Source organism: Apteryx mantelli, chromosome 15 (genome assembly GCF_036417845.1).
Source record: "Apteryx mantelli isolate bAptMan1 chromosome 15, bAptMan1.hap1, whole genome shotgun sequence".
Taxonomy (NCBI): Eukaryota; Metazoa; Chordata; class Aves; order Apterygiformes; family Apterygidae; genus Apteryx; species Apteryx mantelli.
The window spans coordinates 20,766,485-20,786,783 of NC_089992.1; the positions used below are offsets into that span (position 1 = coordinate 20,766,485).

The 20,299-nt window shown below is 38.6% G+C and overlaps 1 protein-coding gene across 1 annotated transcript in view; it reads left to right on the forward strand.

The window, feature by feature from the left end:
- TLN2 (talin 2) overlaps positions 1-20,299 on the forward strand; it is a 245,453-nt gene that overhangs the window by 35,929 nt on the left and 189,225 nt on the right. Inside the window, exons 2-3 of the mRNA XM_067305763.1 lie at positions 4,713-4,756; positions 7,454-7,552. The gene's annotated coding sequence lies outside the window, so the exon portion shown is untranslated. The remainder of the gene's footprint in view (positions 1-4,712; positions 4,757-7,453; positions 7,553-20,299) is intronic.

Sequence of the window (20,299 nt, forward strand, 5' to 3'; positions counted from 1 at the left end):
TGGAAGACAGGTAGAACATCTGTGACTTCTGCTTGACTGTCATTACTTAGAGGATACATTACTACCTGCTTGCTGGAGGGCAGAACAGAAGGGGTAGAGCAGTCAGGAGGAGGTGCTGATGAAGCAGCTACCTGTCTGCTGCAGTGCCTATCAAAATGCATGTGGCTGTGTGACAGATTCAAATGTGTGCCTATTACCAGTAAAACTAAACAGTGTGTAGGTAAGTTGAATTAAACTTTGCCTATAAGTATGTCTTCAGAAATGTGTTTTCAAACTGAAATGGAAAGCAGCTATTTACTTTGTCTTCTGAACTGTATTGGAGTTGTTTCATATTGAGGGGAGTCACTGTTGCTTTATTTCTCTGGCATACCAGGGAAAGAGGATAACAGTAAAAGGCTATAAATGAACATGTCAACATTTGCCTGGCACTGGGCAGAATTGGCTGTAATGTTGCTTTGCAGAGGTTTCAGACTTGTCTGAACACAGGTAATATCTTTGTGGAAGCCGTTCTTTTCTTGTGTGAGGATTTGCTTCTGTGCGTGTCATTGGAGTAGCTCTTTGCTGGTGTTGACTAGTATAAGCTCTAAGTAGCTGAATGTAGACTTATAAAAATAGACTTGTACTTTTGTGTCTTATTGTGGAATAATGTTGGTTGACAAACACATGCTAAAACAGAAGGGAACTTGAAGCATCCACTCATAAATATTGAAAAAATGAAGTCTGATGTGACTCCTTCTAAGAAAAGAAAAAAAAAGTTTGAAAAAGTTTAATAGGTGTAGGCTATCTTCTTTCTCAAAACTCAAGCAAAAGTACTGGCTTACCCAGTGTCAGCTTTGCAGGTAGGAGCCTCGCACTGTCCTGGGGTTCGTTTCTCCTGGGTCTAATGAGAAGTTCCAGGCATGGCCTTGCTCATATTGAATGATGGCATGTGGCCATGACCTGAGCTGCAGCCCCTCACATTTGGTAGAAGTTGCTCTTAAAGTTGAGGGGTGTTTCATCCTAGATGTTATTTCTTAAATGAATCTCTGGGCCAATCTCAAGCAGCCTGGTGTATCAGGTGGTATTTTTGCCAAAAGAACGAAACTGTTATGTCAGGTAGTCATTATTTTTATTTTGGCATCTGAACTGTTACACTCAAACTAGGTTGAATCTTCCCTGTACCCTTAAGTTTTTAGACCACTGGCTTGCTGTCAAGCCCAGGGTAGGCAGAATTTGTAACAGCAGCACAAGGCATATCCAGTGAAACTGGCTATAAATCAAATACTACTTACAAGCTAGTGGTGATATCAATGCTTGTGACTAACGCAGGAAATCAGCTGCCTTTGAGGTGGTCTTCAATATGATATGATATAAAACTGCTCTATTTATATGCAAAGATATATCACAGAAGCCGTCATGCGTCTAGAACGCTTCTTCCTGTGAAGATCAGACTCCATAGTGTGGTTTAAGTTAAACTAGCATTGTTAGCTATAACAAAACAAAGCTTTGTAAAATGCCTTTAAGCAGCAACTTGAGGATTACATTAAGGTAACTCCAAACCTACACAAACATGATGTGCATTAGCAAACCCTGTAGGAGTTTCTTGACGTGGAAACAAGCCCACCCAGGCCCTTTTTGTATAATATGTCATTTATCATAAACCTGATGTGGTTTACTAAAGGCCAGCAACGTTTCCTATACTGAGCTGTAGAGGCATGAGAATAAACTATAACGAATCTTAAAAAAAAAAAAAAAAAAAAAAAAATTTTTGCAGCATTTTTATCATACTACATGAACAGCTCAGGCAATCTTAAATAATCAGTTGCTGTTCTTGAGTGGCTAAAACTCTTTGCTGTTTGGTTTCTCCGTATGGGAATGATGTGGGCTGTTTTAAAGGGTTGCCACTCCTGGATGGCTGACAGGCTGCCCGTAGCTCCACTTAGGAAATCAGTAGCACTTAGCACAAATAGAATTGTCAGTTGTCTTAATATCTGACTCTTCCAGCAATCTCATATGCAAATCTGATAAGTAGTGCTCCCCCCCCCCCCAATTTGAATTTTTTTCTAAAATTGGTTCTGGGTCAGTTGTTGTATGGTTTGGGATTAGACACTTGTATGTATTTTTACTGTTCATGACTGCAACTTGGGAGGCAAAGGCTAATGTACCATCTTTCACTTCGTTCTTCTATTTCATTTTTAATCTGTGTTTACCAACTGGTGCAAATAGAGAAATTGGACTACAGACAGGACTGTGCTGCTGTTGAAATTAAGTTTTCCTGTTGTATCCACAGCTCCGGGATGGCAGCGTGTTTAGAACTGTCCTTTCCTTGGCTGGTGCTATGGCCTCAATGTTATAAAGCTGTGTTTTTGTGTGTGGCTGATTATGCACTGGTTGTTCTAACAGCATGTTCACTAGCTAAGGTCTTCATAGTATGACTAGTGGTGAAAGGACTTCGAGGATGCCTGAGTAAGACACTTGAAGTCTAGTTTATCAAAGCGTTAAGTATGCACTTTGTGAATACTAGGCTTTTTTGAAGTACCAACAATCTAAAAACTGAGCCATTGTTGCTGCCTTGTTCAGAAAGTTTGCTCTGTAGGTGCTATGTAGACTGAAACATCTCAGGAGTTTGGTGGTAGAATAGTTCATGCTGATAAACCAATTCTTTAATGGATACTTGTAGGAGAAAGGAGGGTGGTAACAGCATGCAAGCGCAGATGTTTTCTGCTGACAAACCCTCCTGTTCCTTCATTTAAATAGGAAGTAAAATGCAGAAGGGTGAAAAATCTGATGTTAACATTTTTCATATCTTCTGATTGTTCAGGTCCTACTCTGAATCAAATTTTGGCATCCTCATAAAGGAATAAAGTTTTTTTGTAACTGCTCATCTTTGGACTGTTTAACTATTATAAAGCTATCCTCTCTTGTATTCGTGTTATTCTTAATGTTGAAAATGTATGGGGTATTTCCTCCTGGGTATTTTTGATATTCATATTCATGACTTGCATTGTAGAGTGTCTGACCTTAAGGTTTGATAACATGGTGCATTTCTTAAAGTCATGAAATCCTATAAATGGCATTATTAATAATGACAATCAGTAAAGACAATAGTTTTTCAGCTGTTTGAGAAATGATATCAAAATTCTGTAAATTTCAGTAGTTACTATACAGCAAAAACATTCTATTTTCTTCCAACTGTGAAAAGAGTGATGCTGTTTGGAGTACCAGCTAAGTCTATTGCTTGATGTTTGTGGGTTTTGGCTGTATGCATTGACTGTAAAATATACAGTATCTGGTAACTCTTGGATCTTACTAGAGTATGGGAACAACTTTTTTTAAGCCAATTCTAAGAAAGTAAAGGGGAAACAAATGTAGTATGTTTGGCTGTGATAAAACAGTGGAAGTACGCTGGTAATGATTTGTCTACTGTGATATGACAAGCAAATAATGAGATTGAGGATTTTTTCTTGTTTCTTGTATATACTTTTCATGAACTTTCAATATGTTGTGAAGACTGATTATTTTTCCTGGATTTCTTGTAAGGGAGAGGCCTTGTTCTTGCCTTCATGTGTGATAAAGTGGAAGACTCTACTTATGCCTGTAGTGATATACCTGCAAAAATGTTAAAATTTTAATGATCTGTTTCCAGTAGTCCTTTGAATATTAGACCAGGGACACACTTCTGTTACATTTAAAAGATTTTTAGAAGAATCTTAGAAACCAGACTGAAATTTTCCCCAAATATGAATATTTAACTAAGATTATGTTCACAGGAGGAAATGCCCTTGTATCCATGCTAAATGTGAGGGTGTTTGGTAGTTAACAGTAGAAATACAAATATTTATTTAAGTGTTATGGCATATAGTCTTGTAGATAGTGTATGTACACATATCTGTGTAGAGAGTACATAAGCTGGATGGCATGACAGAAACTTTTCTTTTGTTGTTGCCAGTTTGTGTGTAGAGCACTTCAGGCGTTTGGGAAGGTGAAAGAAAAGCATCTGGATATTTTTCCCCTGCTTGCTATCTTCACCTAGCCGAGTGGCTGCTCAAACATATTCCCAGGCAGCCTGCAGGTATGGTGGGGAAACAGCTTCCCAAGTAGTCTGTGTGTACAGCTCATAGGACAGTGCTTGTGGAAGGGCCTGATACTTGAGTTTTAAATCTGATCTGAAGCTGAGCAGCATGGGAAGCTTTCAAAAGCTCTGCTGTCTGCTCAGACAGTATGAGAGGGTAGTTAGACGGTACCAAGTGCAGTACTCGGACACTGTTACTGTGCATGCATGCGCCAGGATCCTTCTGAAATTGCGCTTAAGGTTTTTAAATCTGGTTGGCATGTCTAAGGACAACTTGGCGGCCCTTAAGTTGCTCACAGATATAGCTTAAGCCCATGAGTTAGGAGGCAGGGGTAGTTTTATTGCATTTTTACAGATGGGGGAAAATGTAATGTGGAATTTAAGTGACTTGCCCCAGCCTGTGCAGTAAATGGTAGATGGCTTGTATACTGATCATAGTGCAGGGAAAAATAGCTTGGGTAGCCTTTTGTCAAACAGCATCTTGTGTCTTTAAGGCAGCTAGTACTGCTATTACTAAGCAGCCATTACAAAGTACAGCAAACATCTACTGTGTATATCATGTGGAAGTTGTTGAATGCTAACAGCTGTTGCTTCTTTTTTTGTTAGGAATCTGCTGAATAGATTTCCAGACCTAATGATATTTCTTTTGGATTGTTTTCAGTGCTTCTGGATAGAAAAGTTGAGTGACCACTGTTTAGCACTTCTGTAAGTATGTTTATGCAAGTTGATTGACTGGTGGCACAGCTCAAGTTGTCATTGATAAGTGACATTGTTTCTATGAGAGCTGCTTTTGCTGATCTACACAGTCAAGCTGGTGGTGGAGAAGGTTTTAGAGCATTGACTCAATATTTGTATGAGTTGAGTATAGTTGCAAGGAAGGATGCAGTCTATCTTGAGTAGTTAAATGTGCAAAAGATGCAGAATGCCTTTATAATTCATGAGAAAATGACAATAAATATCAAAATGAGCAACAACTTGATCTCTAGTTAGCTTTACTCAAGCAGACTGTCATATGCAGTTTTGAGTTATGACTGCAGATGTGTTTGGTATATGAGAGTTGGACTTTTAAGATTGGTAATCAGGATAATTATTTAGTTTTTTTTCCTGCGTTACCCCATACTTCTATTTCTAAAGCATGTAACGGAAGATATTGTAGGAGGAGAAAAAGTGAGGGTGCCATCTCATGTCAGCAGGCATATTATGCTTCCTGTAAGGACTAAAGGTAAAAGTTACCTAAAAATAGGTTACAGTATAGGTTAACTTGAATCCTCAGTTATTTCTGGGCTACTTTCAGTTATGTTGGATAAAATACTTTGCCCTTATCTATAACCTTTGAGGTGAAATTGCTTTGAATTCATCCATCTTGTCCATGAAGTACCTGTATCTGCTTAAAACCAAAGAAAAGCTATTAATGTACTTCAGTGTTAGCTTTTTGTTGGGGCTTTTTTGTTTTATTTTAATCAAAGGGGAAGACTAGTATCTTATGTGACTTTCTTGGTTTTGCAGATTGCCCACAGTAGTTTTAGAATAGTGGACCTTGATACCTTTCTGTACTGGAGGGCAAGTAGGCAGGCACCTGTGCTGTGATGAATGACTGATGTCTTTTGAAATGTCCAGCTTTACTATACGGATGAGCAACTGTGCTAAAATGGATGCTAGTGATGGCTGCTACAGTTTCAAGACAAACAAATGACTTCATTTCCTAGATTATTTTTTGTGTGTGTGGAAAGCTAACTGCTTGTAAAATAATTCTTGGAACCTCAAACAGCATATTGTAACAGCAGGTTCATTACTGAGATTGGGGGTGATCAACCAGTGAAGGGTAAAAGGTACACTGTGTATCTTGTATACATTGAACCACATATATGCATGCAAATATATGTGCATCACTGGTTAACAAAATCAGTTGCTTCTAAGTTCTATTTAGACACTGCAAATAGTCTTTAAACTTTGAACATGTTGGAAATTCCGAAGGCAAGTATTAAAAAATTTTGTTAGACCTACATAGTCTGGATTTCAGCCATTTGAAAGGGGCATGAGGTCCAGGAAAAAGCACCTCAGTTGTAGACAGTGCATTTCTCATCAAATTAGTGTATTAGTACCAGAGTTCTAACATTCATGTAAACCAAATATATTTCTTTCGATTGCAATAGTTATTCCTTTACTGGCTGTAGTGTAACTTTTTTCTTAGTTTGCTTATGTTCAGTTTTGTCCCAAAGATGTCAGTGTTGAATAGCTGAGTTATGTGAGAATGAATTACACCATTTTTTTTAAAGGCACTTTGCTATGATTTTGTGAAATCATAGTAGTTTTTGACCATCTCTCAGACTGTGGCACTCAAACTTGCAGATGTCAGTGAGGACAAATGACTCTGGTGTTTTAAGGGAAACTAGATTCACAAGAAACTTCTAGGTGCTTGAAGAATCACAGAATAGTTGAGGTTGGAAGGGACCTCTGGAGATCATCTAGACCCTGCTCAAGCAGGGTCACCTAGAGCATGTTGCCCAGGGTCATGTCTGCATGGATTTTGAATGCCTCCAAGAAAGGAGACTCCACAACCTCTCTGGGCAACCTGTTCCAGTGCTCTGTTACCCTCACAGTAAAGAGGTTTTTCCTCATCTTCAGATGGAACGTCCTCTGTTCATGCTCGTTGCCTCTCATCCTGTCACTGTGCACCACTGAAAAGAGTCTGGCTCCGTTCTCTTGACACCCTCCCTTAAGGTACTTGTGCACATTAATAAGAGCTCCTCTCAGCCTTCTCTTCTCCAGGCTGAACAGTCCCAACTCTCTCAGCCTTTCCTCATGAGAGATGCTCCAGTCCCTTAATCATCTTAGTAGTCCTCTGCTGAACTTGCTCCAGTAGCTCCATGTCTCTCTTGTACTGGGGAGTCCAGAACAGTACTCCAGATGCAGCCTCACCAATTTATCATAGTATTTTTCCAAGATGATCTTGAAAATAATGATCATTTTCCTACAAAAAAGTGTTGGGTGACAGAATGACACTGCAGCTCTTTCAGAGAATCATTATCTATCAGGAGTTTCCTTTTTCTCTGCCCATTTTCACTAAGTACATTCTTAGGAGTGTTGATCAAACTCTGTGGCTTTGCAATACCAAGTATATGTTTGGAATAGCAGTTACTGCTTGTCAGGTCACTCCGGCTAAATCCTGCAACATGAACTGCCCTGGTTTGCTATTAACTTATTCTGATGGACTGCGGTACGGGTCACTTTGCTGACACATTTCAAGTTGTTTTTTCTTTATTATTTGGCTTGATGTGTCTTTTGTGCTGAAGAGTGGTGTCATAACATGCTGTTGCTTTCACTAACCTCTCTGCTTAGATAGAATGCTTAAACTTATTTTTTTCTCTCCCTCTTCCTCCCTCCCTTTTTTTTCCCCAATAGTACTCCGTTGTGGGATAACATCTAGGCCTTGCATGCCACTGGACTGTTCTGTTTACCTGTTCCAGTATTTTGAGATCCCAGATCAGCACAAAGGAATCTGTAAGTACCATTGTACAGGGAGGGATACTTCACTGTCATTTATGGCACTACATGCTTCCTGCAAAGATAGATAGTACTAGTTAATGTGATGTTGTGTGTGTGCTTTGTGAAGCCTTGTAAAGCAAGCTGCTAGTGGTATCATGAGTTTTATACCACTTTGCTCTCAATGATAGTACATGCAGCTGATCAATAATCAAGGTTCAGGCACTATCTTAAAATTGCATTTTACATCTTTATCCATTAAAGAAAATACTAAATGAAAAATGTAGCAGAACTATCCTTTAATATACAACTTGTGCGTAGTCTCTTGGTGTTTTAGAGTCTTAGACCTAACCTATGAAATTGTGTAGATAGGAAAAATATAGGGAAGAAGTGTATTTTAAAATAGCTGTATGTGATAAAACTGAATCTGATAATCTAGAGCTACCTTTTAGTCTTCTCTCATTGACTGGACATCACGTAGCATGCATAGTGTTCAACCTCATGTCGGTGCTCTTAGCATGTGAATTATTTGGCCATCAGCACACAAGTATATGATAATGCATAGGAAGACTTGGATTCTGATTTATTTTGTTGCAGTTTCTTAGTTCTGAAACTACTCCTGTCATCCAAGTAGCATTCTGTCTAAATGTCCAGGGTGTGCACCATTAGATGAAGTGTTGCTGCCAAGATGTCTGGGCTGGCTTCAGAAACTGGAGCACTGTAGCAGCTTACTTGGTTCCCTCACTGACCTCTCAGCAAGTTTGGCTGCCTTTGTCTGCTCTTGTCTGGTTCCCACTTCTGGCCTCAACTGTAGTTGGAGCTTTAACAGTCATGCTAAAAGCTCTTTCTAACTCTAGATGTATGCTAAGTGTGTTATCTCCAATGTGTGTGGGTGTTAATGAACAACTGAATGCAACATCTTTCATGTCTGTTACTTGGGACAGTTGGAGGATGGGTCCCTATATAGGAGCAGCTTCTGGGGGCTAGTTGGGTGCTGTTGTTTTGTTGTTGCAAGGTCATGTGTAAGACTGGGAATATCATATTTGAACGAATACTTGAAAGAAATGGCAATAGCTATAAAGAAATGGAAAATGAACATAAGGGTTGCTGAAATGCATGCTTTAGCAAGAACACTGGAAAAGGAAAAAGGGTGTGTGTTGGAAGAGCAAGTCATCAGGTGCTCCTTACAGGATATGTCATACTTAATGTATTATGTGGAATTTCAAACAACTGTCCTCCTCTAATAGCTGAGTTCCAGTGAAACAGCTGAACAGGAAAAGCTGCTGTTGTAAGAATTTCATACTGTGGCAGTTCAAAAAATGGGACATGTCCAATTATTTTTATCAACTCAATTTACTATGACTGGAGGCAGAAAAATGAAAACACTTCAGTCAAAATGTGGTTTGAATGTTGTGACTGGAAACTGGTTCTATTCTTGGCACTTCCAGAACGGAGTCCCTTTGAGAGATTCTATTGATCTCTTCTGCATCAGTTAGTAGTGTGTTGGTTTTTTCTTCTTTTTTTTTTTTCTTTTGAGTGGCATGATAATTCAGCTATTCAGCTTTCCCGGAGGTCTGTAAGTGGTTTCATTGAGGCTATTTCCAGGTACAAGAATGTTCAGGTGTAAATAAAACTGTCACTTTTCTCCCCCACTGGCCCATAAACTGCCTCCATTAACGTGACTGATTTTGTGCAAGTACAGTTGATTCTTAGTATCAGCTAGTTAAGTGTTTGAATACTAACTTTATTTTGCAGTATCAACACTCAAACTTGCCTGGAATTTTTCCCCCTAAAGATTGCTTCAAGTAGTTGCTACCCTGCTGATATTTGCTTGTGTTCTGGGCCATAACTATTTATACTTTGACAGTCACAGCTATTGCAGGAACTAACCAAGTTTAAGGGAGTTACCTTGAGACATGCATCACTTCTGGAGTTTGTGGACAGGAAGGTTTGGCTTTTCTATCCAAGAGAATGTAAACATGTTGAAAAGTTCTCCATGTTGGGTAGTAAAACAGTTAAAACCAAGTAGTGAGTTTTGACTGTGAATCTTGCTTGTTAATGAACTTCGCAGTTGCCATGTTATCCTATTTTTGATGAAGCGCTATCCTGTGGAGTCTCTCTGAAGAGCTTAACTCTGGTTCTTCCTACAGAGCTATGAAGTCAAGAATGATTTATTTGACTGAACTGCTTCACAGTTCAGTTTGTAGGTGGACACTAAATTATCTGCAGGTGTGAACATTTATTGTGCAAATAGGAAATAACTCTGACAGTTTGAACCTTCAAGTAAATTGAAACCGTGAGTTAACTCCTAACTTGTAAATGTTCTGAACATTGAGAAACAGTGAAATTTTCCAGATTGGAAAAGACAATGAAAATACTACAAAAGAATGGAAATGGAATCTTTTACTGTTTATTTTTTCTTCTCTCAGTGTGTATATTTATAGGTTAACTCTTATAAGCAAGCCCCTGATTTTAGTTTATTTAAAGAGGCCATAACAAATCCTAATATGTGCTAACTTTCTCTTGCCTTGAATTTTGTGGGGGGAAAAGTAAACAAAACTTAGGGGGGAGGAAAGAATTATAAAATGGCCTCTCCTACCAAGGAGGCTATGTTCATCCTGACAAACCCAAATGTTAGTCAGCTTACTCCAATACAGTGATAACACTGGCATTTGAACAGAGCTTTCCAGGTTACTTGACTGGTTCCTAGAGGCTGACTACTTCAGTGAACTACGAGCTAAATTTAAGTTGCAACTGAAATTTCTTCCTTCTGTAGGGCTTTTGCTGTATAAGTGATCCCATAGTGGTGGCAAAGTGTCCTTGACTTCTGTTCCAGTTGAATTCTAGGAAGTTTGCAATAGTTCAGCTTCTTAGAAGACTTGCTACAGTCTCAGGTTGTGTATTTGTATACTGCTGACAAACATACTTTGTTGCAAGTATGGTAGTTGCATGCAGTCTAAAAATGACTACGAAATGTGCAACTCTGGTTTAATATATATTAGTGCTGACTGTCTTAATGAAGTAGGTTAAAAGGGGCCCTTAGTTCAAAAAAGATTGCAAATACTCTTTTTGTGAGGAATCCTCAATCTTTGTGAGAACTACTCAGTATTGCTCTAATACACACACTCTTGCTGAGATGCAGAGCCAGTTTATACTGCTTAATGAAGAAAACTTCAGTGCTGTGGCTGACTTTAAGAAAGTCTTATCAATTTATGTTCCAGAAAGTGTAAAATTTTAAGAAATTGTGCAGGTTTTACTGTTAAGTTAAAATGGGTGTTCCTTGGATTTTCCTGACAGTGAGGCAAGATCCCTCAGCATAGGCATTGAAATACTTGCCCTGAAGTTAAGGCTAGAGCATTTTTCTTACTTCATTACAAAAGTATATCATAATAAAAGTGGATATTAAATGGTGTGCAGTTCAGCTGAATCCGTACCTAGTTCCATAATCTCTGAACGTAGTTATTCTTATACTGCCAAGTAGTATATGAATACTGCCTGACATTTCTTTTGTGTCTGTCCAAATTTAAACAAAGTTGTTATTCCTAGTTGTCACTGCCTCTCTGTTTTTTTCCCTTAGGTTTCTCTATGCAGTGTTCTAGCTTAAGAAAAGTGGTCCAATTTCTATGACTTTTGGACGTGATGTTGGACTTTTGTGAAACTTAGCAGTAAGGACATCTTATTTGTCAGTCATCTTTATTATTATTATGGAAATACCTAAAGAATTTTTTGTTAAATATTTTTAGCTTTTACTTTCATTTTGTTTGAGTTTCACTTTATTTCATTTATCTTTTGGACTCCCATGCCATCTATTGAGTATTGTATATATTGTCAGAAACTTTCTTTACACTCTTGTATATTCTCTGAAATGATTTGCAGCAGTTGGGTATGCAAGAGAAAACACTGTGAAGTAAGCTAATTGAAACTAAAACCTAATTTCTGCTCCTGAGCGGCTTTCCTCAGCAGCAGTTTCAGTTACATTGCCTTTTTTGGGGTCTCTTGACCAAAGTGTTGAGAAACCGTTAGCTCCTGGCAGAGCTGCACCATTAGTTTTAGATGAGGGGAATTAGGAGGGAGAATTTCTGAAGTAAAAGTAGCAGGAGGAGCTTCTTAGATGAGCCAAAATTAATCTGTAACAGTAGAGATGAGCTGAAGACACTCAAACTTGTCTCACTATGAACCTGCTTTATTAAAGCAAAGAGTGCAAACTGTACTCAGACTTTTTTGGAAATTCCACTCTTTGAAAAATGATTCAAGTATGATCTGTTCTGGATACTTGACTCTGTATGAACTGGAGTGACCAGTTAGTGTTTGTGTGTTGACTTGTTCCTCACACTGTGTGGACTTCAGTTTATGCAAAGCACTGCAGTGTCCTTCATTGGGGGAAGAAGGTGTCACAGGGGCGTAGGATATGAAGGAATTTCTGGAGAAGAGGAGGGAAGAGGAGAGGAGTATGGGAGAAGGATGCATGTCTCCACAAAACCAGCTTTGCTAGTTTTACTCTTCAAAAACAACTTGTTCTTATTTAAAATGCTAAAAGATCTTTCACTTTAGCCTTGTGATGCTGAGGGCAGTTTGGAAATTGGTAATGTAACTTTCTTTTATTTTTCCTGTTCTAGAAGGGTTGGAAGAACCCACCTAATGTATTCTTAGTCTTCAGCTTGCACCCTAATCCTTCCTCGCTTTCTCCTCACCAAAGGCCCTCTCTCACTTGTTGTAGAGCAACTACCGAGCTGAGTCCTAGATGCCCCTTGCCTCCTGAGGAAGCCTCAGCAAAGATGATTAAATTAATCATCCTCTTTGAGCCGATGGCTTTCTCCAGTCCCTTTCCCTTGCTTTTTTTTCTTCCCCTATTGGATGGGCTTCCAGCGTTTTTTGGCAGGTTCAGGCTATTTATGTTGCTTATCTGATATCTTTCTGGGCATGTAACTTGTATTTAAACTGTTGATGACATTGCTAATGGTTAATTAATTGGTTCATTGAATTCCATTTTAAGTGGGGAGCAGTTCAAATGGTTTAAATTTGTATTTGACCTAGAAATGCTTATGATTTTCTATTCCAGGCAAAGGTTTACAATTCTGCAGTTTTCACAATATTCTATCCTTTGGCAGTGGTTAATCTTTTGTATTCCTTCTGGTGAGGTGTGGCTCTTTTTTTCTTTTTGATGTAGGAAGGTGTTTATTTTCTGAAGTTATGAGAACTTTGGTCTAATTTTGGTGTTCTAATAAATTTATTTGTCTTGTATATATTTTCCATACTTCAAGTACACAGGTAAGCAGTTTGGGCAGGTTAATTTCAGGATGTGCCGAAAGCTCTGTTTTACTTTTGTAACACAGAGAAGTTGGTTATCTTTTTGAAAACATATAAAGAAATATTGGGCTCGAGGCTGCTGCTTTGACAATGTTAAATAACTGAACAAGACACCTTTTATGGCTAGGGGATGAAAGAAAGTCACCTTTTAGTGACAATGAAATAATGTAATCAGAAGGTACCCTCTCTTGATACCTCAAAGATAAATTATTTCTATATTAGACTTCCTTTTTGTCATGGAGAACAGCTATCTTATTTTAAAATTCAACGGAAATTGCATCTTAAATTAATCCACCATTCATGAGTATTAAAATTGCATGGAAAACTAGCCTGCTATTTAGTTAAGCAGTGTATGAGCTACTGAGCCACTAACTATGCTGGAGCTATAGTACCAAATGATTACATGTGGTGCATAATTGAAAATTTGCTTTTATATCATCGTTGTCTATATTCCCTTGATAACACAATTCTGCTACTTGGAATCTGAGATGTACAGGAACTAGAAACATGGCTAACAGGAGAAGAAAAGTTGCAACAGCTCCCAGTATTGAGAAAATCATTGGCTGTAATATTTTAAATGGTTGAAAAGAATTACTTGCCCAGTTGCTCTTAGATGATGGTTGTCACATGCATCTGTGATTTGTAGGGCCCTTTTATCAAGAGCCCTTTAAGGAAAGATAGTATTTAGATAAGAGAAGGAAGCAGTTAAGTTTGTGCTTGCTTGACTTGGAGTGTTCAACATTATAAAATTAAGCTTTTGTCTGAAACTATGTAAGATAAACCATTAGTGGAGTTTAATTCTCAGGACTTCAAAGTTTTTTCAAGAAATGGGAGTGCCTTATGTATATTCCCTTTTAGCCTTGCAGAAGAGAACTTTCCCAGCTCTATAGCAGAGATAGCCTTTTATCGGCTTTCTCAATTGCAGATTTGATTGGAGTCCAAGAACTAGGCTCCTTCCTATCCCTTTGCAAGATCAATGACTCATTGCTTTGTATGTGAGGCAGCCAGTTGAAGAATGCAAAAGCTGTGGAAATCAGCTCTGCAGCTTATGATTTTTTTTTTTCCCATCTTCTGTAATTGTGCAACTGTTCCTGTGATGGGTAGGAGCTTCATGCAGTGCTGCTGTGGCCAGGTTTTTACAAGATCTTGGGAAACTATTTTAGAAGACTTTTAAGCCTTGAGTAGTCTGCATTGCAGCTGCAGGCATAATTGGTAATCATCAAATACACTGCTCACCTGGCTAAACTACTGTATCTGGTATATGTCAGTAAGGCTTTTGCAAGGAAGCTGAGTGTTAAGTTGAGGAACAGTGTTGCCTTTGTATACTTGTGAATCCTAGTTTTATTTTGCATTCAGGAATTTAAAGATCTCACCACCCCAGAAATCTCAGTAAATAATGTAATAGGTAATTATTCAAAGAAAGCAAGTTTCCTATTAAGAAATTAGATGTGCAGGTGTTAGAAAAATTGTTGTGATAATGCAGAATGAGTTTATTATTATTATTTTTATTTGACTAAGTGGTTAGGTATCTTTCATCTTGAACAAGATGGTGGAAAAAAAAGCATGAATGTGAATTGCATGTGTGATCGTAGAAAGGGCTGATTCCGGAAGCAGCTTTCATACCAAGTGCATACATTGTATTCCTCTTTATAGTTCTTCTGTGATACTGTTACCATTCCCTATTGCCAAAACATATGAAACAAAATTCCTCTCCCCACCTCTACTTGGAAATTGGGGCGAGCTACTCTAAATTACTACTGGAATCATGAAATTGTTGGTTTACCAGGGAAAGATAAGAAGATGATACAAAGATGGTATTAGGACTTCACAGAAGTGTGGAACCAAAAGAGCTGGGGAGTAATAAACAAACAAGCCTGCTGAATTACAGTTTGGAGGAAAAGCACAAAATCACTATTGTAAGTGAAATTTCTCTGGAAAATACCCTCTAGCACTGATATGCTAAAGAATTTGCCGACTATAAAAGCTGTTTTGTAGCAAGTCTGTCTATTGACTTCAGTAACCAATTTATTACTCTTGCGTATTTGGATGTGTAGTATCCTGTAACTGTTGTGGGTGCCAAAATATGAAAGACCCAACATGCTGCTCTAGACTGATACTGAAGCTAACATAACGCAGTTCATGAGAGAACATCATTGGTATTCTCCAGGTATGCTAATTCTGTTTAAACTACTGTCAATTCCTTGAGTTTTAGCAATGAAATCAGTCATTTGCATGTCCAGGAAATTGATTATAGGGAGTATAGCAGTAGTTTGTTTAAAGATGTAGCATGAGGTAGCCTTATAGACTATAATTCAGGAGGCATAAGTCTGTCTATTTAAGAAAAAACATTGATAAGCAACAGATGAGCACTTAGCAGCATAAATTCCTCACCTTTGTTGCTTGTATGTTCAGAGTTTGTACTGCAGCTAGAATGCTTTGAAGTACTTGCTTTGCTTTGCCTCCAGTGGCTGTTACTGATTTTATATTGATTTTTTTCCTACAGTGGGGAGTGAGCCATTACTTATTTAGCTTCTTGAATTTTGTGACCATGTAGCCATTGCTCATGCAGTTTGGGATTTACGAGAAGTGGATGAAGGGACTGTGGCACCTTCTGCCTGATCCTGTCAACCCATTAGGTCTGACCAGTACAGTACTTGCTGTCTGGGTCATATGACAGTGCAGCTTCCTTGTGGTCACACACTTCTCCTCTCTCCGTGTGCCATACACCCTGCCTTTTGAGATTTTACTGCATGGCAGTTAGCACATACCACCAGCTGTGGGGAAGGATGAAGACTGCTTAGTCTTCCAGCAAGAGATTGGAGTTAGCAAGGTATCTCAAATGGAAATTACCTCTGGGTTGCACAGGAAATGGGAATGCTGGCTAGGGTACTGTCTACAGCATTTAGATGCATTTTCTGTGAAGGTGAGTTAACTGCTTCAGATCATGCTGTTCTTGTCTTCAGCTTTATATAAAAGTTAGTCAAATGATTGAAAGGTCATATCAAAGTAGTGGCAGCTGTGACAGGCATATGCATGTAGAAGTGTGAGAGGAAGTAAATGGAGAGAAATAAAGATATACTAAATGCTGTGGTATGTGGTGGTGCTGTGGTAACATGTGCTATATTAAATACATACCATTTACAACAAGTGGATTTTGATTGTGTTGATTGTTTAAAAAAATCTGTAATTAAATTTCACTTTGACTGTAGCACTTCTCCCAGCATTTATTGTTCAGCCTTGATGTTACCCTTGTGCTTCAGTCAAGATAACTAATGTGATATGTAGCCTATGAGGCCAAGAATCTAAAGGTCTGTTGGACTGAAGATATACATGACTGTCAGAGCTGTTGAGCTAAATATGGAAAAATAGGAGGAAGTCTGTATACTTTCTTCCTCATTAAAAGTACTGAGGAATCTATAATCCAATTTGCACTGAATAGAAAATCAAATAGGTTTTAGGTGCTTTCAGTTTACACTCAGTGAGAGGCTGTTACCTTAATTTTTAATTGTTCACTTTGACTCTCTCCAAATTGTTTGGAGATCTCTCCCTCCAGTGAAGTAGTCAAAAGGAAAGTGTTTGGAAACTAGCCCATTCGGATTTATCCCTGGCAGGCTGTGCCTGAGGTTTGTCTTTCATTATTGTGTGCTCCTGTTTATTTTAACAGGAAGTTCAGCCAGGCCTCTGTTTACACAGAGGGAAAAAACCCCAAATCTGCATTTTCATTATCATGCTAGTGTCAAATTCTGAGTTAACTATTGAAGTCCATACTTGGACCTTACCTGAACAAGAATTTGTTTGAAGTTAATGGAGTTACCGAGAATGAGATATGCAGAGGTGTCAGATCTGATTTTGTTTCCATTCTGTTAATGCTTACAGAGGCCAAGGCAACCGTTTTGCTTTACAAACCACAGCAACCATTGTAAAAATGCTTGGTGATCTTGGCTGTTATGTCTTCAACATCCAGTATTGCTTCCGCCTGTAGCACACTTAGCTCATTCATCACCTGCATGCTGTCAGCTTTTGCTTTTTGGCAGTCTAAATGGCCAGACTTGGCTTTTTGCCTATTCGTGATAGGAAAACTCCTGAGGAATGACTTAAATGTTGATTATTTATGATTGTTGATACATACTTATGTATGTTGATTACAAATGTTGATACTTAAATGTATGACAGCTCTGCAGTTCTTTTATTTTAAGAATTTTCCTGTTTTCTCCACTTTTAAATCTTGTAAGCTTTTTTCCAAGCTCAGAATATTTTTTCCTTGCTACTTAGTTAGCATTAACTATAGTTTGTCACATTTACATCGTAATGTGTATTTGGTCAGTTGTACCACTGGTTGCTAGACATAACTAGGATCTGTTTAATACTTCTGATATTCACGTAGTTAGAAATAAGACATTTCTTTCTGTCACATCAAAATGAAGTTGGTTCAACCAAGAATTTGAGCTTTGAGTATGGGGCAGAAAATCAGTGTGTGTGCGCATGTTTTTCTGTCCCCCCCCTTAAAAAAAAAAAAAGAAAGAAAAGAAAAAAAGCACTGGACAGAGGCTCTGGGAAGAACAGTAAAATCTGTAGCTCTCTAGTGGATTTGACAGCCACAAATAGTGGTTTGCAGATTGTTCGGTCTCCTGTGGTTTAGTTCCTGTTCTCAAGCTTCTTATCACCAAATGTGAATGCTAGAGTCTGTCTGCTTGGAAGCACTATAGAAGGAGGAATTGCTGCTGACCTCTTCCTGCTATGTTTCTCCTTCAGCCTGCTGTTTTCTACCCTTTGGCTTTCGGATTACTTGTTCATTAATGGCCCTTTTAAACGTTGGGTCTTTGCTAGCGGGAAAGTCACCGTTAGGGCTCTCCATAATCAGAGAATGAAGGCAGCTAAACCACTCCTAAGTGAGGAATGATTTCTGCATTTTCAGTTCTCAGAAATGTCTTGAGCTGTTGTACTAGGCTATGAAATATTTCTTAGTTTGGGCACACAAAATGGATATTCAGCTCTGATCCTCTTCCCTTTGTAGTTTATACAGATTGTCTCACTTTCAGGGGTCAAGGACTTGGAAAGAAAGCACAGCTGGTTGTATGGATTGTCAAGAGGATGGTGTGCCTATTTCTGTCTCGGTCTGTTCTGGAAAGTCACTGGGGAGAGCTATTCGTCCCTTTCCATCTTAAATTGGAGGATTAGTAACTTTTTAGGTAACTTTTGAGAGCTTTTGCCTACAAAAAGATGTGCTAAACAAGATACCAAAGTCTTTCTGTGTAGTGCCTAAATTGTATGTGTATCAATGGGTTCATCTAGTCTATGTGAACTTTTCATTAGGTCTTGCATGTTTACTCTAACAGCTTTCGTTAACACATGCATTGCTTTTTAGACTTAAATAGTAGTGTAACTTGAGAGCTGTAGTACAGCAGCTAAATATATCTCTTTAGTATAGCTGAGAAGTCCAGCACTGAGAAATTAACTTTTGCAAATGAGGACTGACCTTTTTACACTCTCACCAAGAAAACAGTTACTTTTGATGTGGTAGGGTCATTTAACTTTAAGTTATTCATATGATCTCCTGAGATACTATTAGGTACATAGGTGTCAGTATAATAAAGTTAATGTGAAACAAATCAATTTAAACTAAATGGTAACATTCAGCATTTGCATACTCCCTGAAAACTAAAGTAATAAGGTGTCAGACTGAGTTTAAGTAGCTGTATGTCTCGTGGTATTACATGAAAAATGTGCCAGCCACCTACAAGATGGAGGGGAAAAAAAACCCAAAAAACTATTCCATTTGGCAGAAATGCTTGAAGTTGTGTTGGAGCTTCCATAGTGGAATGTTGTAATTGAAGGTTCATGTGGCAATAGCATGGTCAGTGTGGATTTCTGTATAATTATTGCATTAATCAAGCAATTCTGCGTAGTTATGAAAGATGTGGCACAGAGGGGAGAAAACATATCTCTTAACAAAGCCTGATTTATTCCACCTGAATCTTATGGGTTTTACAATGCTGTGGAGAAACGCTGGTGTTCTGGCCCTACTCTGGGTGGAAGCTTGAATTGTTTTCTTTATGCAGTTGAGCTGGTGGTGTGTTCCAGAGGTAAGAAAATCACCCTGCCTTCTGACAGCTGGATCTTGCTTGGATATTTGAAACAGTATCAGTTGTCATGGAGGATTCTGCGGAATGACCAATGATCATGTTACGTGCTGTGCTGAGGAGAGATGCAGTGTAGCCAAAGGCAAGAGGCAGTTTTGCAAACTGGATTTTTCAGGCAAGACTCTTACTGTGTCACTACCATAAAAGACTTCAAGTGATTGGACAGCAAACTTTACATTTTATTGGTTTTTCTGCATAATTGTAGATACATTCATGTATGTAGGTTGCAAGCTACCATCCCAAAAATGGCCCTGAATGTCAGTACTCATTCTAGATAATTGTAGCAAAGTTAATTATAACAGTTAATGGGCCACTGTGAGAAATTATATCCTCTCTATGAAGCAGCAGATAGGTAGGATGCCAGCTTCCTCTTATTGCATTTGTATAAGTTGCTTCTGGTTTACCACCCACTAAAGAAAAGGTTTTGAATAAAGCCATTTGCAGTTAAGGATACTTATCAGGTAGGCTAGAAATGATGCAGATAAACAGTTGAATTTTTCTAAGAACACTTTAAAAGCTAGATTTCACAGGCTGAGAGCTGTATCTTGAGGTAGTAAACAGGTATCAAATTCAGAAACCCCACTGAATAGAGAACATAATATTAAACCATATCAGTTGAGTCTTTTGCTTACTGGCTGTTTGCGAGGTTTGAAAATATCCTCTTTCCCTTCTGTGAGATTACCAGGAAAGAGAGCTAGTGAGTTTTGATTAACTAACTGTCAATCCCTTGAGTGTCCAATAGCTTATGCCTTTCCAGAAACCCTATGCATGTAAATGAGGTGGTATTTCATGGTCCTGAGTTCAGTGTTTATATTTTCATCCTTGCTAACAACTATCAGTGCTGTCCTGGTTTCTTCTCTTCTACCTTTCCCTCCACTTGGCCCAGCTGTTTAGGCAATAAGAAAATATGCCCAAATAATAGTTTCAGGGATAATAGCGCTAAAAATGTAGATGCTACCCTCTCTCCCCTTCAATTTGGGAATTCCATTTCTCCAGGCCCTTTCCAAGCTGGATCAAGAGATTTGATGGGAAGGCATGTGAGAAGCATTCCCCATGCATGTGGAACTGCAGCATGTGGTGACATAAAACAGTAGGTGCCAGAGTAGCACAGAGGAATTTGTTGTAATTTCTGGAAAGGTTTCAAAATGGGTTGCGATGCTGAGGGTCATCAGTAGCCTGAAGCAGCTGTCTGTTTTCAGAGATGACTTGTCTTTGTGGGCAATGTTGATGGGCAGCAAAAGCAAACTTAAAATTGCCTGTACATTTCTGTGGGCAAAGGGGATAACTGTAAGGTATGACCCGAAAGAATTTTGTTCAA